Below are 27,200 nucleotides of genomic sequence, written 5' to 3'. Positions count from 1 at the left end.
ACAGATTAAAAAACACAGATAAAAGAACACCTTACGGCACCACAAGGACTGTGAAGAGAGACATTTTTATATATTTTGTATTATGCATTTTAATTGTATTATGTATTTTAATTGTATTATGTAGTGGTATGTATATTATGTCTTTTATTTGTTGTGTTTTGTTTTCTGTTTGGACCCCAGGAAGAGTAGCCGCTGCCTTAGTCTTTAAATAATGTAGTCTTTAAATAACCTAGAGTCCAAAAGAGAGGAACTGCTGGAGAACTATGACAAACAACATTAGTATTATAGCAGTGACTTCAGATACATTTTTTTACTGGTAGAATGTTAAAAGATCTGTGGATATTTGTTCTATAACAGATTTACGGATATGGTCATAAAAAAACATACATTTTCAAGTTCAACGGTTTCCTACAACTTTTCTCAAGCCTCAAATGACTTCAAAGTTTCCTGTTCAAAGCCTCCAATGCTCTGAGTTTCCCATGCCCCTGTAAGATATCTAAAACATTGCTCAAAACAGTAACACTTAGGCTAGGGCTAGGCAGAGGGAGAGAAGAAGTGTACTCACAGAAACAAAACGCACTGGTCTTGAGCAGCCTCACTCACAAAGTGTTTTGATGACTCCTTCCCAGAAGCTGACCCTGCCCTGTAAACAGTACCTCCCACTATAGAGGCACTGACTCCAGCCAGAGTTGAGCTGGACAGACTACACACAAAGCACTGCGACTAGAGAGCAATGTGACAGCCAGACCTCTGGTTCAGAGAGGCACTGAGAAAGAGCAGCAGGGCCAAGAGCAGTTCAGCTGCTGTAGTGGTCTTCACACACACGGATCAAGACACGGAAGCAGCCTGCCTGCCCCTGTGCTGGCTATGTGTGGCTCTGCCTCCCTCCCTCCCTCCCTCCCACACACACACACACACACACACACACACACACACACACACACACACACACACACACACACACACACACACACACACACACACACACACACACACAGAGAGATGGTCTAGCCACGAGGAAGTCTCCCTCCCTACTTTGACTATTTTTCCAAGCTGAGGTACAGACGGTGGGAGAGGAGAGGAGACAGGAGACAGATGTTATTTTATTTCACATGATCATGTAAGATATTTGCTAACTTTAATATTCAGAATTTTGTCACAAATTATTTTTGAAATTGATTACGGCATATCTCATTGCTTTCTCTGAATCCTGTGCTTTGGTTCCCTCCCCTCAGGACACTAGCTTGTCATTTAATTCCGGCTACCTTAGGCTTAGATCATGTGTAGGAAAGATTGTAGAGGACACAACCACCCCATTGTATGGTTATATCACTTCAGAGAACTGAGTCTGTGTTGAGCCACTTCAGTAAGATGTGTGCTTCTTTTATTCATGTCCTTGACTATACCACAATTTTTTAAATCAAAAGCGGCAGATGCCTTTTGGTGGACAACATTTCTCACTTCCAAATGTCCTGGCTGTGTTGAAGTGAAGTCCAAACACTAGGCTAACACTGACAAAGCTCATCTTTGTCTCATAGGAAAATAGCTCTAGCTTCAGTAGAGAAGAGGGAGGGCCGAGGGTTGAACATTTGTGGTGGGGCCCGCATTTTACACATTTTCCAACTGTTCAAATTTGAAACTGTCAACCTACGACATGCCAAGGCCATAGAAAATGTGGGTAATAATAAGCTGGAGAATATTGCTGCACTGGGTTGTGCTGCGAAAAGCTCAAGTTTTTGGTGAGTGGTAAAATAGGAAACCCTGACCACACCCCTGTACTGCACTGTACAATACCACACAAAAGGTTGTTTTAAAGGCTGGCTAATGACTGAGAATTTTTTAAGAGAGCAGAGCAGTTTAGAGGCCCCACATCCTGTTTGACACCACACACAGAAACACACATTCAGATTTAGAGCCAGATTAAGCCGGTAGTAGGAAGCTCTCTCATCCATTTATATGCAGCTGATACAGTCTTATACTCAACCCCTCCACAGATTTTGTCTTAAAAGCTAAACATACAACACCCGTTCTGTCAGTCACATTGTGTAAAAAGATCTCCACTTTTCAGTTTGCTGCAGCTAGCGACTGGAACGAGCTGCAAAAAACACTCAAACTGTACAGTATTGTCTCCATCTCTATATTGAAAGGGTCAATCATGGACACTCATACTGACACTTGTGTCTGCTTCGTGTGATGTAATGTTGTCTGTACCTTTTGCCCTTCGTGCTGTTGTCTGTGCCTAACAATGTTTGTACCATGTTTGTGCTGCTACCATGTTGTGCTGCTGCCTGTTGTGTTGTGAAGCACACCTGATTCAACTTGGCAACTAATCATCAGGCCCTCAATAAGTAGAATCAGGTGTTTTTTGTCCTGGGCTACAACAAAAATGTGTGCTGTTGGGGGTCCTCGAGGACTGGAGTTGGGAACCACTGTCATACAATATTGAGATTTTTACCAAGTAGACAACTGACTCACAAGTCACATTGGTAATCTGTGTCATCGGGCAACCACTATGGATTTACTACTGATTTACAGTAGTCATTAGTGAGGCCACGAGTCTGACAATAACAATGACCATAGGAAAAGATGCTCTCCCTGTTCACCCACGACTGCGTGGCCATGCACGACTCCAACACCATCAAGTTTGCTGACGACACGACGGTGGTAGGCCTGATCACCAACGGCGATGAGACAGCCTACAAGGAGGAGGTCAGAGACTTAGCAGTACGGTGCCAGGATAACAACCTCTCTCTCAACGTCAGTAAGACCAAGGAGCTGATCGTGGACTACAGGAGAAAGAGGGGAGAGCATTTACCCTGACAGGGCTGCAGTGAAGCGGATCGAGAGATTCAAGTTGGCGTCCACATCACTAAGGACTTAACATGGTCCACACACACCCACACAGTCGTGAAGAGGGCACGACAACACCTCTTCCACCTCAGGAGGCTGAAAAGATCCTCAAAAAGTTCTACAGCTGCACCATCGAGAGCATCTTGACTGGCTGCATTACCGCTTGATATGGCAAATGCACCGCCCTCAACCACAAAGTGCTACAGAGGGTGATGTGGACAGTCGAGTACATCATTGGTGCCGAGCTCCCTGCCATCCACGACCTCTATATCAGGCGGTGTCAGAGAAAGGCCTGAAAATGGTCCAAGACTCCAGTCACCCAAGCCATAGACTGTTCACTCTGCTACCGTCCGTCTAAAAGTACAGGAGCATCGGCTCTCGGACCAACAGGCTTCTACCCCCAAGCCATAAGACTCGGGGCTCCCAAGCGGCGCAGCGGTCTAAGGCACTGCATCTCAGTGCTTGAGGCGTCACTACAGACACCCTGGTTTGATTCCAGGCAGGATCACAACCGGCTGTGATTGGGAGTACCATAGGGCGGCGCACAATTGGCCAGGCGTCGTCCGGGTTTGGTCGGTGTAGGCTGTCATTGTAAATAAGAATCTGTTCTTAACTGACTTGCCTAGTTAAAAATATATATTTTAAAAAAGACAGCTAGGTCGTTGGGTTTCTGATTATTTTGTGCACAATAGAAATTAATGGTAAATAATGTATAAGACTGCTAAATAGCCAATTCAATGGTTACCCGGACTATCTGCACTGACCCTATCTTGCACTGACTCTATGCACACCCACAATACTATACAGTGAGCTCCAAAAGTACAGTGACAATAATAAAAAAAATTGTCTCTGTACTCCAGCACTTTAGATTTGACATTCTTTTTTCATCCATATCAGGTGAACTGTTAAGAAATTACAGCACTGTGAACCATCAGATCCTCCTCTCCACCCTCTCCGAGTTGGGCATCTCCGGCGCGGCCCACGCTTGGATTGCGTCCTACCTGACAGGTCGCTCCTACCAGGTGGCGTGGCGAGAATCTGTCTCCGCACCACGTGCTCTCACCACTGGTGTCCCCCAGGGCTCTGTTCTAGGCCCTCTCCTATTCTCGCTATACACCAAGTCACTTGGCTCTGTCATATCCTCACATGGTCTCTCCTATCATTGCTATGCAGACGACACACAATTGATCTTCTCCTTTCCCCCTTCTGATAACCAGGTGGCGAATCGCATCTCTGCATGTCTGGCAGACATATCAGTGTGGATGACGGATCACCACCTCAAGCTGAACCTCGGCAAGACGGAGCTGCTCTTCCTCCCGGGGAAGGACTGCCCGTTCCATGATCTCGCCATCACGGTTGACAACTCCATTGTGTCCTCCTCCCAGAGTGCTAAGAACCTTGGCGTGATCCTGGACAACACCCTGTCGTTCTCAACTAACATCAAGGCGGTGACCCGTTCCTGTAGGTTCATGCTCTACAACATTCGCAGAGTACGACCCTGCCTCACACAGGAAGCGGCGCAGGTCCTAATCCAGGCACTTGTCATCTCCCGTCTGGATTACTGCAACTCGCTGTTGGCCTGGCTCCCTGCCTGTGCCATTAAACCCCTACAACTCATCCAGAACGCCGCAGCCCGTCTGGTGTTCAACCTTCCCAAGTTCTCTCACGTCACCCCGCTCCTCCGCTCTCTCCACTGGCTTCCAGTTGAAGCTCGCATCCGCTACAAGACCATGGTGCTTGCCTACGGAGCTGTGAGGGGAACGGCACCTCCGTACCTTCAGGCTCTGATCAGGCCCTACACCCAAACAAGGGCACTGCGTTCATCCACCTCTGGCCTGCTCGCCTCCCTACCTCTGAGGAAGTACAGTTCCCGCTCAGCCCAGTCAAAACTGTTCGCTGCTCTGGCACCCCAATGGTGGAACAAACTCCCTCACGACGCCAGGTCAGCGTAGTCAATCACCACCTTCCGGAGACACCTGAAACCCCACCTCTTTAAGGAATACCTAGGATAGGATAAAGTAATCCTTCTAACCCCCCCCCCCCTTAAAAGAGTTAGATGCACTATTGTAAAGTGGTTGTTCCACTGGATATCATAAGGTGAATGCACCAATTTGTAAGTCGCTCTGGATAAGAGCGTCTGCTAAATGACTTAAATGTAATGTAAATGTAAATATTCTGTAGCTAAAGGTAATGTACAGCTAACGGCCTATTAATTATGAAAATATAAAAAAAATCCTATTAGTAGGCTATTCAAAATACAAATTCGCTATAATTGTAGGCTAACCATGTAAGCCACCCTGAGCAATCAATGAACCAACAGCATCGTCTAGGCCAGGGGTGGGCAACTCCTCGAAGGCCTGATTGGTGTCACACTTTTTCTCCATCCCTAGCAAACACAGCTGATTAATCAAATTGCATTCTAAACTGAAGATCATGATTAGGTGATTATTGGATTCAGGTGTGTTAGCTGGGGCTGAGGCAAAACTGTGACACCAATCAGGCCCTTGAGGACTGGAATTGCCCACCCCTGGTCTAGGCCTACATGTTCTCTCCCAGACTCATGGATAGAAAGTTTGGAGCGCAGCATAAATTAACCAGTAAATCCAGTATGCATAATAATACAGTCCTCAGTCAAAGGCAATTACTAGAATTTTGTTTAATTTTGGAGTATAGGCTAGACCACTTATGTAACAAAGACATGTCAAATATTTTTCTGCTGTGTGTAATATGCAGTAGGCTATGTATTGTATAACGGTACAATCATTAAATTAATACTGTCTTTTTTTTCCCGGCCTTGGGCTCATACACTACATGACCAGCAGTATGTGGACACCTGCTCGTCAAACATCTCACTCCAAAATCATGGGCATTAATTTGAGTTGGTCCCCCTTTGTTGCTAAAACAGACTCCACTCTTTTGGGAAGGCTTTTCACGAGATGTGGGAACATTGCTGCAGGGACGTGCTTCCATTTAGCCACAAGAGCATTAGTGAGGTCGGGCACTGATGTTGGGCGATTAGGCCTGGCTTGCAGTCGCCGTTCCAATTCATCCCAAAGGTGTTCGATGGGGTTGAGATCAGGACTCTGTGCAGGTTAATCAATTTCTTCCACACGAAGCTCGACAAACCATTTCTGTATGGTTCTCACTTTGTGCATGTGGGCATTGTCATGCTGAAAAGGGAAAGGGCCTTCCCCAAACTGTTGCCACAAAGTTGGAAGCACAAGAGCCTGAACCATAATACACTGCTCAAAAAAATAAAGGGAACACTTAAACAACACAATGTAACTCCAAGTCAATCACACTTCTGTGAAATCAAACTGTCCACTTAGGAAGCAACACTGATTGACAATAAATTTCACATGCTGTTGTGCAAATGGAATAGACAAAAGGTGGAAATTATAGGCAATTAGCAAGAAACCCCCAATAAAGGAGTGGTTCTGCAGGTGGTGACCACAGACCACTTCTCAGTTCCTATGCTTCCTGGCTGATGTTTTGGTCACTTTTGAATGCTGGCGGTGCTTTCACTCTAGTGGTAGCATGAGACGGAGTCTACAACCCACACAAGTGGCTCAGGTAGTGCAGCTCATCCAGGATGGCACATCAATGCGAGCTGTGGCAAGAAGGTTTGCTGTGTCTGTCAGCGTAGTGTCCAGAGCATGGAGGCGCTACCAGGAGACAGGCCAGTACATCAGGAGACGTGGAGGAGGCCGTAGGAGGGCAACAACCCAGCAGCAGGACCGCTACCTCTGCCTTTGTGCAAGGAGTAGCACTACCAGAGCCCTGCAAAATGACCTCCAGCAGGCCACAAATGTGCAAACTAGGCAAGTCAGTTAAGAATAAATTCTTACTTACAATGACGGCCTAGCCAGGCGAAACCCGGACGACGCTGGGCCAATTGTGTGCCGCCCTATGGGACTCCCAAACAGCCTGGGTTCAAACCAGGGACTGTAGTGACACCTCTTGCACTGAGATGCAGTGCCGTAGACCGCTGCGCCACTTGGGATTCATCACTCCAGAGAACGCGTTTCCACTGCTCCAGAGTCCAATGGTGGCGAACTTTACACCACTCCAGCCGACGCTTGGCATTGCGCATGGTGATCTTAGGCCTGTGTGCGGTGGCTCGGCCATGGAAACCCATTTCATGAAGCTCCTGACAAACAGTTCTTGTGCTGACGTTGCTCCCAGAGGCAGTTTGGAACTCCATGCGCTTCAGCACTCGGTGGTCTCGTTCTGTGAGCTTGTGTGGCCTATCACTTCACGGCTGAGCCGTTGTTGCTCCTAGACGCTTCACAATAACAGCACTTAAAGTTGACTGAGGCAGAAATGTGATGAACTGACTTATTGGAAAGGTGGCATCCAATGACAGTACCACGTTGAAAGTCACGGAGCTCTTCAGTAAGGCCATTCTACTGCCAATGTTCGTCTATGGAGATTGCATGGCTGTGTGCTCGATTTTATACACCTGTGTATATAGGCCTAAGCTCTAATATGTGTATGGGTGTTTTCAATTAATCATCATCACCTTAGAAAGTGCTGTCCATTTCGTTGTGTTCGGCTCTGAAACACCAACCATGCTTTACACTCAGTTTCAATCTGTTGTTGAACTTCTTTCATCAAATTGATCAATCACAATGAGGTGAGTTTTAAAAGCACATACTGTTTTGATGATAAGTGTTTGATGTGATTTTCGATTGCATTTGCATTGATGTCAGAGGAACAATAGAGCCCTGAGTACCAGGCCATTAGGACTTGACGGTCATTAGTGAGTTGGGCACTAAGAGGAGATTACCGTGACCGTTGTATAATGTGGAATTTTACTGAGGCCATGACTGCCGATGTAGTGGTAATACGGTCACCACAAAAGCCCTAGCTGTGTCTCAATATCTCATTACTCAGAGAGAAATACAAGAGGGGAGAGAATAAAAGAGGAGAGGCAGCCAGACTGGCCATCTCTACCCCTCTCTCTATTTTGCTCTCAGTTTTTGGTGAGTGGTAAAACAGGGACCACACCCCTGTACTGCACTGTACTATACTACACAAAAGGTTGTATTAAAGTCTGGCTAATGACTGAGAAATGTTTTAGAGAGCAGAGTGGTTTACAGGCCCCACATCCTGATTGACACTCCACACAGAAACACACATTCAGATTTAGAGGATTAAGCTCACACCACTTCGCCTGACTTCCGCCTCACTAATCACTAGAATGCAATTCTTACACTCTTGAAAATGGAAATAACAGCTAACAGCACCATTTCAGTGCTTTCCAAATGAGAATTGCATACAACAGTGATTCCCAACTCCAGTCCTCGAGTACCACCAACAGTACACAATGACCAATCAGGTGTTTTTTGTCCTGGGCTACAACAAAAATGTGTGCTGATGGGGGCACTCGAGGACTGGATCACCTGCTATTGAAATTATGCAAACATCATTCACTTTCCTGTCAGATCTTGACCCAGGCAGCGGGCCAGTATTCCTTTCATTCGGGCCAGTATCTTTCAGTTGCCACTGACAAATCTACCTGAATGTCGAGCCATGCTGTGTGCAGTGTGATGCTAATGATAGCCTAACCGTCTCTGGGTAGATGGAAAGGCAATTAAAAGGTAACTACAAAGTAGCCTAAGCCTACCTGGCAGAATCATGATTATTTGCAGCAATCCTGTGGCCATTTGTTGTGAAAACTCCATCACAACTCCTGCCCTAAGCTGAACACATTGTGTAGAGAATGTTTTGTTGTCTGTGAAACACCGCTAGCCAAACACACCGCTAGCTGGTGCACACCTGAATTAAAGGGTAACTACACAAAATATTTTCTGATTTTTACCAGGCCTAAAAAATTATGTGGTTTAATCATTGTTGTGGACTTAGAACATCCAATTTGGTTGTTTTTCAACAACAACAAAAAAAAGTGTGATTTTGAGAGCGAAAACATGGAAAAATTGGGTGGTTCACCGTTTTTTTGTTTGTTGCCGTGGTATCATTTTGGTATCAAGTATTGTTTTTCAAATTCTGCCCTCTAGAACACATGGCACTTTGAAATCTGCAATAACAAAATGTGCGCTTAATTTTAAGTCTTGTTTCTCTGCTGTTACAGTACATCCAAATGAATGTAAAAACACAAGGGCTCTGTATGGAATGCAGGAACATTATGGGACACAGGCCAGGTCATTAGCAATGATATTTTTTTTTAAATAAAGTTGGTGTGGCCAAATCATGTGCCAGTGCCACCAGTGAAAAAGGTTAGTGTAGAACCCTGAATCATCTTGGAAGAGAGAGGAATATTCTCTCTTTGTAAACTCATTGAGAGTATTCTCTTCTCTCCAAGGAAAAATGTGTGAAATGTATGTTGCCTTTTCCCTTTCTTGCCACAGTTGACTGACCTCAAATCATATTGAATTATTGACTAACAATATAAAAATTGAAGGAGGAAAGATGTACACAGACGCAGAGGCTATTTGTGCATGGGCAAGATTGCCCTACCAAGTACCAACTAGGGCAGTTCAGCAAACACACAAAGCAAAAGACTGTGAAAAACTTGTCCCTGTGAAACACTTGCATGAATGGATCAAAGTTTAAATTTTTTTATCATATTTATTCAATGGAGGGATTCTCTACTGTTCTCATATGACTCATTCTAACGTAAGGTTTTTTCAAGGCCAAACAATATTAGCTTCCTATTGATTCTGAGAAGAAGAGGATAAGAAGCCAAGGTAGCTGATCTGCACCCAGCTCTTCTGTCCCTCTTTCACCTCATTGCTCCATCGGTGACCATGGGCCCAGGAGGCTAGCCTGGCCTGGCCTTGTCCCAGATCTGAAACTGTAACGCAAATGTATATGTTAGCAAGACAGCACAAACAGATCTGGGACCAGGCTACCAAGTGGCTGCCTGGCTCCCACACAGGAAAAGGCCATCAGCTACTGAGTCGCTGTACAGATGGAACCACCTTAGTCTGGCAGCAGGGCAGTGCTTCTGGCCCTGGGCTCCCATAAACGTAGCTTTAAAACATAACCAACATCTGCACCTCCTCATTGGGGATCTCTCTCTTATTACAGCTACTTCAGCTGTAGCTACTTGCAACCACTGACTAACAGACCCTACCTTTGCTTTCACAGCTGCTGATGTTACCCATTATATTACCACAAACAGGTCTGCTACAGCCTAGTCCAAGGACAGGTAACCCTTGTCCTGGAGTAGCATTCACAACTCTAAATTGTCTTCATCAGGCTTCCCTAAGCTGAAAACATTGTGTAGAGAATGTTTTGGAGTCTGTGAAAGCTTACGGTATACCATCTGAGGAACATCTGTGTGTATGGGAACTACAACTACCACTGTCAGAGTCTAAATACAGGCATACAATAGACCCATTTCCCTGCTGCATCATGAAAAGTTTAACGTGCAGTACTGAATCAGAAGAATTGTTGATTACCTAGCAGTGGATACAATCACATGCAATCAAATGCAGCTCGTGAACGTTAACAAACACATAATCAGATGGTTATGGTCTACAACATTGCAGATGTCATCAGAGGATTGATTACCTAGCAAGCTAGCAAGCCAGAGAGGCCAGGTAAAATACCACAAATAGAGAGATAAAGCCAGAAAAATATATTTGTGGAACATAGCTATAGCCATCAGTCTTGCATGTTTTCATGGTCATCACTCACTCACTCACTGTTAAAGATGCACTATGTAGAAATAGCTCTGCCATTTCCTGGTTGCTAAAATTGAAATAGTTTGCTTTATTTCAGTTTATGTGACGAAACAAGCAAATATAGTGTCGAGAATCTAAACCGCTGTGAAATATATTTTCATAACCAAAAATATCGTATTTTCAGCTGTTTGAAGCTGGTGTACAAAAACCGAAAGTAAAAGACCCAAAAACAAAACTTGAGAAAGGAAAGCATAGAAATAGCGGACATAAAATATATCTCCCACTTCCTAGACTTGCTTTCAATGAGAATGACAGATCTATAACACACATTTGTATGTGAATTTGGTTAGGTCGCCCCAAAAGTTACATATTGCTGCTTTAAATTTAACTATTTAACTACCGACTTAGCGATAGTTAGCCAACCTGTTGTCCCGGACAAAAACAGACGGGGTGAATGTGGTGTAACAGCATTTCACCAGTTTATAATTTCTTGGAAATTACATGAGATTAAATTCTCTCTATTTGAATTGTACATGTTTCAGGGCAGCACATAGACTGAATGTTAAATCAAATGTGTCAGCTACTTTCACCACATGTGCATAAGACTTTTTATTGTATTTGTGTGTGTGTGTCTGTGTGTCCACGTCAGCAGCTCTAGAGCATCTGTGCAGCACCTGGGACTAAGGAAACTGATGTGTGTGCTAAACCATGGCCTCATCCTCAAAGTAACCTAAAGTGAATCAGGAAGTGTGTAGAAATAATCCCACCCCCCATGCTGTGAGACAGTCTCTGCCCTCTCCCTGTGTGCTAGAAGGCCAGCATCCTGGAGTTGCCTCTTCACTGTTGACGTTGAGACTGGTGTTTTGCGGGTATTATTTAATGAAGCTGCCAGTTGAGGACTTGTGAGGCGTCTGGTTCTCAAACTAGACACTCTAATGTACTTGTCCTCTCGCTCAGTTGTGCACTGGGGCCTCCCACTCCTCTTTCTATTCTGGTTAGAGCCAGATTGCGCTGTTCTGTGAAGGGAGTAGTACACAGCGTTGTGCGAGATCTTCAGTTTCTTGGCAATTGCTCGCATGGAATAGCCTTCATTTCTCAGAACAAGATTAGACTGACGAGTTTCAGAAGAAAGTTTGTTTCTGGCCATTTTGAGCCTGTAATCGAACCCACAAATGCTGACGCTCCAGATACTCAACTAGTCTAAAGAAGGCCAGTTTTTTATTGCTTCTTTAATCAGAACAACAGTTTTCAGCTGTGCTAACATAATTGCAAAAGGGTTTTCTAATGATCAATTAGTCTTTTAAAATGATAAACTTGGATTAGCTAACACAACGTGCTATTGGAACACAGAAGTGATGGTTGCTGATAATGGGCCTCTGTACGCCTATGTAGATATTCCATAAAAAATCTGCCCATTCCAGCTACAATAGTCATTTACAACATTAACAATGTCTACACTGTATTTCTGATCAATGTGATGTTAGTTTAATGGACAAAAAATGTCTTTCAAAAACAAAGAAATTTGTAAGTGACCCCCAATTTTTTTAAATTATATTTTTATAAATACCTGCAGTCAACTTGTGCACTAGGTAATAGATAAAGCAGATCATAATTTTGCCTGTTACATCATTTTTATTATGAAGCTTAAGGGTACTAGTGTCCCAAAACAGTTGTTTGAGGCAGTCATATCATGTGTGTTTGTTTACAAAGAAGCACAATGAGCAAAACGGGAGCTTCTTGAGGTCAGCTACTCCTGCAGCGCAACTTAAGTGAGGTGATCAAGTTACACTTGTTTGAAATTCACTACTAATGTTTGCCAGCTATTAAGTTAACTATCTAATGTGACAAATAAATTCTCTCCAGCTGGGTTTTGCTAACTTGCTAATGCTAGCTAAGTGGCTAACGTTAGCTTGCAAGATCAAGCTTCTTCGTAACTGCAGCAGAGACAATCCCCTCCTGGATTAAGGTCCCTGCTATCTAATATTTATTTTGTGCATGCTGCAAACTGCGTTTTGAGTTACTTGCATAACTTTATGAGCTGGGTTGTCTGTCTTAATAGTAAATGTTTTTATGCGCTCATTAGCATTTACCTAGCATCTGCTACGGGGATTCCTTAGTACTTGTTAGCATTTTGTTAGCATTCTGGAAAGTTACTTTTTAATTTTTTTAAAAGAAAAGGCTCCCCTTGTGTGCACTACCAGTAATACTGTATATCCCGGGATGGTACAGGCACAATATGAAAGTATGGAAATCTGGATACTGCCCAACCCTAATGTAGTTCTGACACCACTGACTGAGAAAGCAAACCCTGACAATATGTATCGTAGACACACACATACCCAAAAACATGTGCGCGCACACATACACACACACCAGGGCTCGACATAAATGCTTGTCCTCTTGTCTGGGACAAGAAAAAACAATTGGCGCACAAGAAGAATATTGATGTCACAAGAAAAAAAGTACAAATAATCACACAAAAAAAATCACTATCAACATTGGAATAATATTCACATTTTTTTTTAATGTAATGTTAATGTAATGTTTAATGTTTAATCTACATAAATAAAAATCCTACATGTCAAAGTAGAGATGATATGCATACCAAAACCAATGCTGACATGAGGGAAGCGCCAGACATTTTTGGCAAAAGTTAATGATACTTAATTGCATAAATATAGGCTAAATGCCAGTCATGTATGACAACTATAACAACGGACATTTAGCATTAACGTCTAAAGGCTTGATTCTGTCGACAAGGCACGGTTTGTTCAGATAATGGTCACAAGACCGGAGAGTTAAGAACAGTGCCTATTGCGAACCGCACATAACCCACCTTGAAACTGTTTAACAATAAACTTAATTGTTTAAAACCTGAACATTTTATGAAGCATGTCTTACCTTGTTTCAAAGTAGCCTAGCCTAGCCAAAATACTAAAATAGAAATGTTAAGGGAATTATTTGATAAAATCTTAATATGCCATTGAAACCAGCATTTTTCTCATATTCTATTGGTTTTCAAACCAACATTTATTTTATTGTCCGGCAGCATAAGGCATAATCCTAGTCATATATGTAACCCATGCTAGGTGATGCATCTTTATATCTCTCCTTTTTTTTTCTCTCTCTCATTCATTTTCATCTCTGTCACATGAAACTGCTCATCAGAAACAATATTTGTATTGGAACCAAGACTTAAAAAGAACTGATGTTGGCACAAGATGGAGGGACTGTTGGAGCATAACTAATGAAATTAGAGTTAACGTAAATATACGCTTAATCCAATATAAACTAATGTATAGAATTTATTATACAAGAGACAAAGTTCACAAATTCTACAGCACAACGGCAGAGTCATGTCTTGAGTGTAAAACTAATAATGACTCAAATAACCATGCTTTCTGGGAATGTTATAAAGTCCAAAAGTCATTGGCAGAGCAAGAAAGTTGGCTGTCAGAAGTATTACAATGTAAACTTACTTTTAGTCCATCTGTCTGCATATTTCAAGACATGCATATGGGGGTGTAGTGAGATACCCAATGGGCTGGATGATTCTCTTCTCATACTTTATCTTGAAAAGACGTATTCAAAAAACTTGGAAATCAATCAATCCGCCATCATTAACACAATGGAAAAATCAAATGATATATTTTTGAAATAACTTGGGCGACCGAGAAAAACAAATTGGCACAATTTAAGGCCATGTGGCAAACAATAATGCAGGCACTAGGGATGGGGTTGTGAGTATGCAGATCTGGGGAGATTATAGTTAGTCCTTGTTTGTGTGCGTCTGTAAGTTGTTGTTCGCATGTGTATGTTTGTATCTGGTGTGGAATAAAAAATAAAAATAAAGCAAGAGAACAATGTTTTCCCGCTAATGGTATTTTGGAACATTCCCACGTAGCATACAGCCATGTGCACACTGTTGAGCTTATAATATGAAGAAATAAAACTTTATCAACATTTTAATCAAAACAGTCTGATCTGTTGCATTAGCCTCATTGCTTTTTTTTGTTGCTTTTTCTTAATGTGCAGTGATTGTATGAATTTTGGATCCGTCATCCCAGAACTGTCCCAGAGTCTGTTTTGAACCGTAGACATATTTGTTATCGTCCCAGGGACACAGGACTCCCTTAATTTCGAGCCCTGGAGGGAATAATTTTATAAAGACAAAAAGTATTTGGTTGTAATTTTGCAATATTTTGTCAGCTATCAAGAGTGGCCAACCTTCCTCCAGGAGAGCCTTAAAGGGGCAGCATTGTATTTTGAGACAGTCTTGAATATGCAAAGAATTCAATAGGCAGGGTGTAGCCTACATTTTTGTCCGATTCTCTATGGTAAAAAAGATAGTAATGCAAAAAGTGGTTCCTTGCCTCATAAAATGATGTCTAATGTTGTGTTATAGAGCTTTTTTGGAGGGGGGGGGGGGGGGTAAGTGACTTGAGCTTTTGGACAAGTAAAACATCAGTCCTGAGGCTAAAAAACATTGATGTCTTTTAGCATCCCTCACCCCACACACACACACACACACACACACACTTCACCACTATCCAGAAGCTGAGCTAGTCTTTCATGTATATTTCATGTTTTATCATACTTTTCTCAGAGTCAGAGCTGGGCTCCCCAAGGGCCAAACTTCCTGTACTGCCTGTGTCAAAGCTCTCTCGCAATAATCACAGCAGGTCAAAGCCACATCTCAGCAAACTCAACCTCAGCTGCCGGCCTTGTTCCAAAGAGTGGGTGTTGGATTCCATAGAGCAGGGTTCCCCAACTGGCAGCCCGCGGGAGGAATTTGGCCTGCGGGTGGTTTTATTTGGGCCCCCAAGTTTTCCTTGTGGGACATAAAAGACTGTAAAAACACCAGAAAATCAGCTCCAAGTTATTTTAATTTAGGAAATCTGTCCCCAAGTAAATTCCCACTCATAATAGAGAGACGTGATTGTGTACAACTGTAAGCAAGGTTTGAAATTATTACGCTTTAGTTAAATATTATATCTGTTTGGGATTCTTACGGTCAATTTGCAGTCTACAAATTATTTTTAATTATGTTCCGGCCCACCGAACATCTGCTCAAAAAAAATTATCTAGTTGATGATCCCTGTCATAGAGACCCATCCATAGAACTTGGACACAGCTTTAACAAAGCTCTGGAACTGCTGGAAGCTACTTGTTAATGTGTAGGCCTAATACCACAGTGGCATAAGCCTACCAGTGAAAGAAGCTAGGATACCCATTACTGCAATAGCACAGTGACATACCAGTAGTACTATTGTCTACGATGCCACAAATATTCTCTGATCCCTTAGAAGGTGTGTCACCTAGGCTTATGTGTTAGCTACACAGAGCTTTGGCATGAGAGCTATTTGATGCTCATTTCATTATGGGTGTTTAAGTATCAGCCACATCAGACTATAATAGCTGGACCGCCTCCCAGCTGTGGTGAACAAACATTTCATGCCGCCACTGACTCCCACACACGGACGTCATAGACATCCATAAACCTGCTACCCCTGTTTACCTAGAATGGCTGCCTGAATGCCTCTGGACCATCATTTCAGATCATGTTTTTACTGCTGATGCAAAAGCTCATTTTAAGCATAAAATTGAATTTGAATGAAGTAAAAATAGGCTACTTAAGTACTGGACATAGTCATTCAAAACAGCTAGGCTAGACAGCCATGTGCAAAGACCGTAGGAATGCTTATATTTCTGACTGAATGGCTTGGCCCAGATGACTGCCCAGCTAGCACATTTGGTTCCTTGGAAGTTGTGGGAATGTACGTTTTTGGTTTCCCATTGGTTCTGGGAATGAAGTCATAAGTTTCCTGACTGGTACAAAATGGAACGTTTTCTTTTTAAAGTTCTGAGAACGGAAGTGAACCTTTTGCCTGTTCTGGGAATGTTTATTTTTAGAATGCAGGGAGGTTCTTAGAACGTTTTACTCTGGTTCCTTTAAAGATTTCCTGGGAGTTTTCCCGGAAATTATAGGTTATTTTGAGGTTTTTGAATAGCTTTCTTAACTTTCACTGAATATTTCAAGAAGACTTTTAATAACACTGCTAGCTTATTTTGGGTTAACATTTTTGTTACTCCAAGCACAGATAGGACAAATGTAAATGTATTTAGGCATTCATGTATTTTATATTGTGACATGGAATCAGTGAGATTCGGAACTATACTCTTGTCACACCCTGACCTTTTTATTTCTCTATTTGGTTAGGTCAGGGTGTGATTTGGGGTGGGCATATTATGTTGTTGGTTTCTATGTTTTGGCCAGGTATGGTTGTCTATCGTTGTCTCTGATTGAGAATCATACTTAGGCAGCCTTTTTTCCTTTTTGTATTTTGTGGGTAGTTATCTCTGTTAGTGGCACTATAGCTCTAGTAAGCTTCACGGTCATTTCTTTGTTTCTTGTTTTGTTGGCGACATTTACATAAATAAAGGAAAATGCACGCTCACCACTCTGCACCTTGGTCCGGTCATTTTCACCTAGACGACGGGCGTGACAACTCTTCTGTTTTCTATCCATGGAATTAGTCCATTGAGCCACAAGGATGGAGCTAACATAACATGTCTTTTACGCATACAAAGCTGTTCATTTTACTCTATTCAAACAGACCCCATTTCAATGGATACAAGCACTCATTAAGATCAGGTGTGCACGGCCAACACAACAAGTTAGAGGATAGAGAAAGTTTTGTTGATGTTGAGAACAGATTGTATATGTTTTTAAATAACATTCTAAGAATGTTTCCTGAATGTTACAAAAGTTTTGTTTTTTTGTGGAAAGTTTTCTTAACGTTCTGAGAACGGAATGTACAGTTGAAGTCGGAAGTTTACATACACCTTAAACATTTAAACTCAGTTTTTCACATTTCCTGACATTTAATCACAGTAAAAATTCCCTGTCTTAGGTCAGTTAGGAACACCACTTTATTTTAAGAATGTGAAATGTCAGAATAACAGTAGAGAATTATTTATTACAGCTTTTATTTCTTTCATCACATTCCCAGTGGGTCAGAAGTTTACATACACTAAATTAGTATTTGGTAGCATTGCCTTTAAATTGTTTAACTTGGGTCAAACGTTTCGGGTAGCCTTCCACAAGCTTCCCGTTGGGTGAATTTTGGCCCATTCCTCCTGACAGAGCTGGTGTAACTGAGTTAGGTTTGTAGGCCTCCTTGCTCACACACACCTTTTCAGTTCTGCCCACAAATGTTCTATAGGATTGAGGTCAGAGATTTGTGATGGCCACTCCAATACCTTGACTTTGTTGTCCTTAAGCCATTTTGCCACAACTTTGGAAGTATGCTTGGGGTCACTGTCCATTTGGAAGACCCATTAGCGATCAAGCTTTAACTTCCTGACTGATGTCTTGAGATGTTGCTTCAATATATCCACATAATTTTCCTTAATCATGATGCCATCTATTTTGTGAAGTGCACCAGTCCCTCCTGCAGAAAAGCACCCCCACAACATGATGCTGCCACCCCCATGCTTCACGGTTGGGAAGGTGTTCTACGGCTTGCAAGCATCCCACTTTTTCCTCCAAACATAATTATGATGGTCATTATGGCCAAACAGTTCTATTTTTGTTTCATCAGACCAGAGGACATTTCTCCAAAAAGTATGATCTTCGTCCCCATGTGCAGTTGCAAACTGTAGTCTGTCTTTTTTATGGCAGTTTGGAGCAGTGGCTTCTTCCTTGCTGAGCGGCCTTTCAGGTTATGTCGATATAGGACTCGTTTTACTGTGGATATAGATACTTTTGTACCCGTTTCCTCCAGAATCTTCACAAGGTCCTTTGCTGTTGTTCTGGGATTGATTTGCACATTTCGCACCAAAGTACGATCATCTCTAGGAGACAGAACGCATCTCCTTCCTGAGCGGTATGACGGCTGTGTGGTCCCATGGTGTTTATACTTGCGTACTATTGTTTGTACAGATGAACGTGGTACCTTCAGGCGTTTGGAAATTGCTCCCAATGATGAACAAGACTTGTGGAGATCTATAATTTGTTTGGCTGATTCCTTTTGATTTTTCCATGATATCAAGCAAAGAGGCACTGAGTTTGAAGGTAGGCCTTGAAATACATCCACAGGTACACCTCCAATTGACTCAAATTATGTCAATTAGCCTATCAGAAGCTTCTAAAGCCATGACATTTTCTAGAATTTTCCAAGCTGTTTAAAGGTATAGTCAACTTAGTGTATGTAAACTTCTGACCCACTGGAATTGTGATACAGTGTATTATAAGTTAAATAATCTGTCTGTGAACAATTGTTGGAAAAATTACTTGTCATGCACAAAGTAGATATCCTAACCGACTTGCCAAAACTATAGTTTGTTAACAAGACATTTGATATTTGAAAAACTAGATTTAATGACTCCAACCTAAGTGTATGTAAACTTCCGACTTCAACTGTATGTTTTTAAATTACATTTATAGAACGTTCTCTGAACGTTACTAAAGTTTTCTTGTGTTTTTTATGGAAAGTTTTGGAACAATTTGACAACATGACTTGGCCCATTTCCATGTGAATTTGGTCAGATCACCCAAAAAGTTACGCATTGTTAGGCTGTTGTTTTATCTGAATTGGGTTGGGGGAAAAGCGCAGCATGTGGCCTCAATTAGCCTAGCTAGCTAGCTTCTCCACGCTACTCCAGTCAAGACAGGCACTGTTATATAGGATGACAATAAATAACATTGTGGCTAGTGATGCACCGATATCACATTTTTGGCCGATATATATATATATATACCGATATCCAATATTTTTCCTTGCCAAAAAACCCGATACCGATATTAAAAACTGTTGCGGCCGGGCCTCCCGGGTGGCGCAGTGGTCTAGGGCACTGCATCGCAGTGCTAGCTGCGCCACCAGAGTCTCTGGGTTTGCGCCCAGGCTCTGTCGCAGCCGGCCGCGACCGGGAGGTCCGTGGGGCGACGCACAATTGGGCTAGCGTCGTCCGGGTTAGGGAGGGTTTGGCCGGTAGGGATATCCTTGTCTCATCGCGCTCCAGCGACTCCTGTGGCGGGCCGGGCGCAGTGCACGCTAACCAAGGGGGCCAGGTGCACGGTGTTTCCTCCGACACATTGGTGCGGCTGGCTTCCGGGTTGGAGGCGCGCTGTGTTAAGAAGCAGTGCGGCTTGGTTGGGTTGTGCTTCGGAGGACGCGTGGCTTTCGACCTTCGTCTCTCCCGAGCCCGTACGGGAGTTGTAGCGATGAGACAAGATAGTAATTACTAGCGATTGGATACCACGAAAATTGGGGAGATAACATTTTAAATTTAAAAAAAAACTTTAAAAAAACAACTGTTGCGGCCTTTTAAGTATTCTAGTACAGTTAAATAGTTAACACACACACAAGGATGCAGCGGTGTAAGGCACTGTATCTCGGTGTAAGGCACTGCATCTCAGTGCAAGAGGCGTCACTACAGTCCCTGGTTCGAATCCAGGCTTTATCACATCCGGCCGTGATTAGGAGTCCCGTAGGGCGGCTCGCAATTGGCCCAGCGTCGTCCGGGTTTGACCGGGGTAGGTCGTCATTGTAAATAAGAATTTGTTCTTAACTGACTTGCCTAATTAAATAAAGGTTACACACACAAACACACCACACTGACCAAAAGGTTATTTTGTTGGCATTTACGTATGTCCCCATTACCAGTAAAACATAATCAAAACCTACTTCTTTCACTTACTTGCTGTGCTGTTTCGTTGTTCATTTGTTCAGTCGTTTCATTCTCAACCAGGATTTCTATGGAACGCTGTTTGGGTCTTTGCGTGTCCAAAAAGATAACTATAACACTATTTGACTTGTCAAATGAGTTTGTTGACCAATCAGGACCTGAATATGACTGCACATAATAATTTACGTAGTTTAATTTTTTACGTAGTTATTACACATTGATTACACTATCACTAATATTTCACAACGATTCATCGATACGTATGCTATGATGCTGGTAAAGTTGTCTCGCGTACCTACAGTGCTGATCATTAAAAAAAAGCTAGCTAGCTCATGGATGCAAACAATGTTCTTCCCCAAAAACATAGCAAAAACGACAATCTGTTTCAGTAGCTATAGTTAGCTAGCTAACTATATAGCTAGGTGTCATTATCTAAAATAACCCTAATTTATAAGAAAGTTCTTATTTGATTAATGGTGGTTGGACCCATCTATGTGAAGCTAGCCACATAAGGATTAGCGGTAGCGGAGTGCCAAGACTAGGACAAAAAGGCTTCTCAACATGTTTTACCCCCAAGCCATAAGACTCCTGAACAGGTAATCAAATGGCTACCCGAACTACTTGCATTGTGTGCCCCCCCCAACCCCTCTTTTTACGCTGCTGCTACTCTCTGTTTATCATATATGCATAGTCACTTTAACTATACATTCATGTACATACTACCTCAATTGGGCCGACCAACCAGTGCTCCCGCACATTGGCTAATCGGGCTATCTGCATTGTGTTCCACCCACCACCCCCTCTTTTATGCTACTGCTACTCTCTGTTCATCATATATGCATAGTCACTTTAACCATATCTACATGTACATACTACCTCAATCAGCCTGAATAACCAGTGTCTGTATGTAGCCTTGCTACTTTTATAACCTCACTACTGTATATAGCCTGTCTTTTTACTGTTGTTTTATTTCTTTACCTACCTATTGTTCCCCTAATACCCTTATTGCACTATTGGTTAGAGCCTGTAAGTAAGCATTTCACAGTAAGGTCTACACCTGTTGTATTCGGCGCACGTGACAAATCAACTTTGATTTGATTAGCCACAATAGTGGAATTTGCAGTTAGCCTTCAAAATAAAAGTATGTCATTGACAGTGATGCAAATTAATACAAAATAGCAGAATTATGCCATAATTGAATAGATCATGCTAAACGGGGTTGGAATGTTGTTATATAAAATCAACAAAAGACAATAATTTGTTAATTTCACAAATCTGTTGAAATCACACTATTATACTTTAGAATTGCATAAATAAATCATTAATCAGAAGACTATTGATCAGATATGAAAATATCTGAAAGGTTATATTGGGAAATTATAACTTTGTAATCTGACTACTTTCCCTGGTGCCCTCGAATTCATAGTTAATTAGTTACGTTATTACTCAGTTGATCACGTAATCCCTAATTACAGGAATCTTTGATAAAAACTATAAGTCTTCAATTTAATGATAGCAAAGACACGACACCAGGCAAGTCAGTTAAGAGCAAATTCTTATTTACAATGACGGCCTACCGGGGAACAGTGGATTCGATCAAGCAACCTTTCGGTTACTGGCCCAACACTCTAACCACTAGGCTACCTGCCGCCCCAAAAGCTAAGCTGGCTGGCTATCTGGCTAGCTATTTATTTTTATGAACTGAAGTGCAATTTCAAATCGGCAAACAACAAGTGGCAACCTAGCTAATACTTAGTCACAAGTATTCCTAAATCATTGCTAAGAATAATGAAAATGACTGCAGTTTCTACTGGTCATTGTTTTCAGGCTCATTGTTTTGGTGCCTGCTAGGTACCAAGCTAAAGCTAACTAGCTACCCAGAAGTTGAGGTCGAACAAATAATGCTTTATTATCAACGCAGTATTGTAAAAATATCGTTCGTGGACTTTTTTGTACAGCTTTGACAGTGCTACTGATAGTAGTGGTGGCGCTTGGCTTGCACGTGCAAATTCAGAACAAACAACATTCTATAATAGAACTGTGTTATTTGACGTGCCAAATTAAAAGCTTATTTAACGGGTCAAATAGTGTACTCTGTTGGGGTAATACGGAGGACCCAGCAAGCAAAACCTGCTCCCATAACGTGAACTCCAACAGAAATAACTTCCAATGTATAACTTCAAATTAACCAGATCGTTTGCACTCATGACTACTGGTCTCAATTTAATTTTCAGCCACTTTACAAGCAAATACCTTATGAATTGATTGTTACAAATCAACTTGCAAGTTTGCTAGCCAACTAGCCTGCTAAAAACTTTTTGGTGATTCACGATATACACTACATGACCAAAAGTATGTGACACTTGCTTGTCGAACACCTCATTCCAAATTCATGGGACTTAATATGGAGTTGGTGCTATAACACCAACTCCGTTTGCTGCTATAACAATCTCCACTCTTCTGGGAAGGCTTCCCATTAGATGTTGGAAAATTGCTGCGGGGACTTGCTTCCATTCAGCCACAACAGCATTAGTGAGGTTGGGCACTGATGTTGGGCGATTAGGACTGGCTCACAGTCGGCATTCCAATTCATCCCAAATGTGTGCAATGGGGTTGAGGTCAGGGCTCTGTGCAAGCCAGTTAAATTCTTCCACACTGATCTCGACAAACCATTTCTGTATGGACCTCGCTTTGTGCACGGGGCCATTGTCATGCTGAAACAGGAAAGGGCCTTACCTAAACTGTTTCCACAAAGTTGGAAGCACAGAATCGTTTGTATGTTGTAGCTGTTTAGCTGAACTAAGGGGCCTAGCCCAAACCATTATTCCTCCTCCGCCAAACTTTACAGTTGTCGCTATGCATTCGGGCAGGTAGCGTTCTCCCTACATCCACCAAACCCAGATTTGTCTGTTGGACTGCCAGATGGTAAAACGTGATTCATCACTCCAGAGAACGCGTTTCCAATGCTCCAGAGTCCAATGGTGGCGAGCTTTACATCACTCCAGCCAACGCTTGGCATTGCGCATGGTGATCTTAGTCCTGTGAGCGGCTGCTCAGCCATGGAAACCCATTTCATGAAGCTCCAGTTATTGTGCTGACGTTGCTTCCAGAGACAGTTTGTGTTGCAACCGACGATAGATGATTTTTACACGCTACAGCACTCCGTGGTTCCGTTCTGTGAGCTTGTGTGGCCTACCACTTCACGGCTGAGCCATTGTTGCTCCTAGACATTTCAACTTCACAATAACAGCACTTACAGTTGACCGAGGCAGCTCTAGCAGGGCAGACATTTGACAAACTGACTTGTTAGAAAGATGGCATCCTATGACAGTGCCACGTTGAAAGTCACTGAGCTCTTCAGTAAGGCCATTCTACTGCCAATGTTTGTCTATGGAGATTGCATGGCTGTGTGGTCAATTGTATACACCTGTCAGCAATGGGTGTGGCTGAAATAGCTCAATCCACTAATTTGAAGATGTGTCCACATACTTTTGTGTATATAGTGTGTCCACATACTTTTGTGTATATAGTGTGTATCTAATTTTCTAACCTTTTCTCTGAATAAGCTTTGTTGAACTATTAAAGGTCAATGCACTGCATGCAAAATCATACCTAAGGTACATGTAAGCCTTGCACAATGGTAAGACCCACTAATAATTTCATGATTTTATCAAAATAGTTTAACCTGCTGTTTTACAATAATCACTGACCTGGCCGTTTTTTATTTTTACAGATTTACCAGAACCATGCACAATGCATATCCACTAATGACCAACTTCTTGTAGCAGGGTTTATAGAAAATTAATACAGGTATGGTCTCATAAACAATCTCTCAAGCACAAGCCCACGTGCTAGTGAGTAGCCAGCTAATCTTTATATTTCAAGTCTAGCCAACTTGGATTTATCTGCTTGCTAACAAGGTAGAACAGTTGAACTGTTATGAATACACCCTCCTGTCTGTCTCCAACTGTTTGAACAACAGCTTGTTCACCTTGTTAAGATATTGTAATCAAGTGGCCTACCTGGTTAAGAAAATGCTTATTTTTCAGAATGAAAACAAGTAGCCAATTCCTGATATAAATGTGTCTTTTTATGCTCATTGCACATTTATAAAACACAGACTAGACAGCTAGCACATGACAGGCTGTGGCTAAAATGCTACTAGCGGTGCCTGGTACCGCAATGCCACGCACGATAGAAACAGAGCATTCATTTTCCTCCACAATCATGCTCATTAATACTCTCGTTTTAGTAGGGACTGCTCTGTTCTACAATTTGGTAGTTGAGACATAAAAAATTAAAAATGGGTATCGTTAGAAAGGTTAACGTCTCGTCTATTACAGTAAAATAAGGTCTAAGCATTTCGGTGTCCATATGACCAATTAGGTTGGACCAAACCTCAAATAGCCAATTTAAATTTTTTAACTGCTTATTGTCAGAGAGGAAGAAGTTATCTTTTGTTGTTGTTGTGAGTGGTAGGTTGAGGGGCTAGGTGTCTGTGTGTGAGTGGGAAGGTGCACAGTGCACACAGGAGGACTGAAGGAGAAGAGACCAAAAAGACAGAATGATAAAAACAAAACAAAATACCTTGATTCTTGCATTACAGAATCAGATTCTTGCATTACAGTTTTAGAACACCTACTCATTCAAGGGTTCTTCTTTATTTTTACTATTTTATACATTGTAGAATAATAGTGAAGACATCAAAACTATGAAATAACACATATAGCATCATGTAGTAACCAAAAAAGTGTTAAACAAATATATTCAAATAGCCACCCTTTGCCTTCATGACATCTTTGCACACTCTTGGCATTCTCTCAACCAGCTTCGCCTGAAATGCTTTTCCAACAGTCTTGAAGGAGTTCCCACATATGCTGAGCACTTGTTGGCTGACAAATGATAGTCCCACTAAGCCCAAACCAGATGGGATGGCGTATCGCTGCAGAATGCTGTGGTGTTCAAGTGTGCCTTGAATTCTAAATAAATCACAGACAGTGTCACCAGCAAAGCACCCCCACACCATAACACCTCCATGCTTTACGGTGGGAAATACACATGCAGAGATCATCCGTTCACCCACACCGCGTCTCACAAAGAAACGGCGGTTGGAACCAAAAATCTCCAATTTGGACTCCAGACTAAAGGACAAATTTCCACCGGTCTAATGTCCTTTGCTCGTGTTTCATGGCCCAAGCAAGTCTCTTCTTCATATTGGTGTTCTCCTTAGTAAAAGGTACATGACAGCCTGTTTGGAGTTTGCCAAAAGGCACCTAAAGACTCTCAGACCATGAGAAACAAGATTCTCTGGTCTGATGAAACCAAGATTGAACTCTTTGGCCTGAATGCCAAGCGTCACGTCTGGAGGAAACCTGGCACCATCCCTACGGTGAAGCATGGTGGTGGCAGCATCATGCTGTGGGGATGTTTTTCAGGGGCAGGGACTGGGAGACTAGTTAGGATTGAGGGAAAGATGAACGGAGAAAAGTACATTGAGATCCTTGATGAAAACCTGCTCCAGAGCGCTCAGGACCTCAGACTGGGTGAAGGTTCACCTCCCAACAGGACAACGACCCTAAGCACATAGCCAAGACAACACAGGAGAGGCATCAGGACAAGTCTCTGAATGTCCTTGAGTGGCCCAGCCAGAGCCCGGACTTAAACCCAATCGAACATCTCTGGAGAGACCTGAAAATAGCTGTGCTGCAATGCTCCCTATCCAAACTGACAGAGCTTGAGAGGATCTGCAGAGAAGAATGGGAGAAACTCCCCAAATACAGGTGTGCCAAGCTTGTAGTGTCATACCAAAGAAGACTCGATGCTATAATCGCTGCCAAAGGTGCTTCAACAAAGTACTGTTTAAAGGGTCTGAATACTTATGTAAATGTGATATATATATATATATATATATATATAACCTATTTTTGCTTTGTCAGTATGGGGTATTGTGTGTAGATTGATGAGGAAACATTTTTTAAAATACATTTTAGAATAAAGCTGTAATGTAACAAAATGTGTCAATGGGTCTGAATACTTTCCGAAGACACTGTAAGTTGAGAATTTTGATAATGAAAAGACTCCAATAGGTATTTTAATTATCTTCTATTTAGGCCTACAGCGATAGCCATTTCGCAGTTTTCCATGACAGTATTTTTTTATATTACGATTTGCCTGGCTGGGTCTCCGCTTTTCACTAACAGACGCAACTCAACAAGAATCAATTTGGTATCTGCCTCTCACTACCCAAATTGCGGGCCCTTCCGACTGTAGGCTATGCAATTTAAAGCAATCCACAGCTTTTATTTTTAAGAAGCTAATGATCCTCTGTGGCCAAATCATGCTTTCTGGTGTAGTAGCCTATTTTGAATGATTTTATGTATTTATGTATAAACAGGAGTAAGCTATCTAGGCTATATAATGTTGACAATTCAATTTACTTTAGGGAAAGCGTAGCTTCCCCAAGCCTTATGAAACGGGCTGCCTATGTATTCTAACATCTTCAAATCGCTCATCGGGAATTCTGTAAGAATGACACACGCCGTTGCATGTCCTGTTAAGATGATTTACCATAAACGAAATGTGAATTCTGCCATTCTGAATACAGTGGGTGGACGCCCTAATAAGGTTGTGCAGGCAATGCATATAGATCCGTTACATTTCTTAAAAGTTCGGTAAATTGAAATGCTGCCGGTCAAACGTCCAGCGCCACATTTTCCTAACAGAAACCCTGGCGCTAGCACTCAGCCAAGATGGAAAAAGTTACAAAAGTTCCGTAGCCTATTTCACAGAGAACATGCCGAAAAGTTGACAACAAAAAAAGGGGAACATGCCAGGGACTACACAATTAGAGCAAGCAGGCATGATTTTCTCTTTCGGTTTGAGCCCACGGCAAGAAGGCACCACAGCCTGCCGTGCTAACAAGTTCCCACTAAATAACACAGCCACAAAGTCTGTGAAGCTTGAGCTAGCTACTTGGCTAGCATACGAACTCGGTAGCACAGAGTAGAG

At 42.3% G+C, this 27,200-nt stretch overlaps 1 protein-coding gene across 3 annotated transcripts in view; it reads right to left on the bottom strand.

Annotated features, from left to right (window-relative positions):
- Positions 1–27,200, bottom strand: part of LOC139537470 (cytospin-B-like) — a 181,356-nt gene that overhangs the window by 133,709 nt on the left and 20,447 nt on the right. Inside the window, exon 1 of one of the 3 annotated variants that reach the window (XM_071338815.1) lies at positions 566–807. The exons of the other annotated variants lie outside the window; for them this stretch is intronic. The gene's annotated coding sequence lies outside the window, so the exon portion shown is untranslated. Of the gene's footprint in view, positions 1–565; positions 808–27,200 lie in introns of those variants that run through there. 3 annotated transcript variants of the gene reach the window in all.

The sequence above is a fragment of the Salvelinus alpinus genome, chromosome 13, assembly GCF_045679555.1.
Source record: "Salvelinus alpinus chromosome 13, SLU_Salpinus.1, whole genome shotgun sequence".
Taxonomy (NCBI): Eukaryota; Metazoa; Chordata; class Actinopteri; order Salmoniformes; family Salmonidae; genus Salvelinus; species Salvelinus alpinus.
This window is presented reverse-complemented; position numbering and strand designations above follow the sequence as displayed.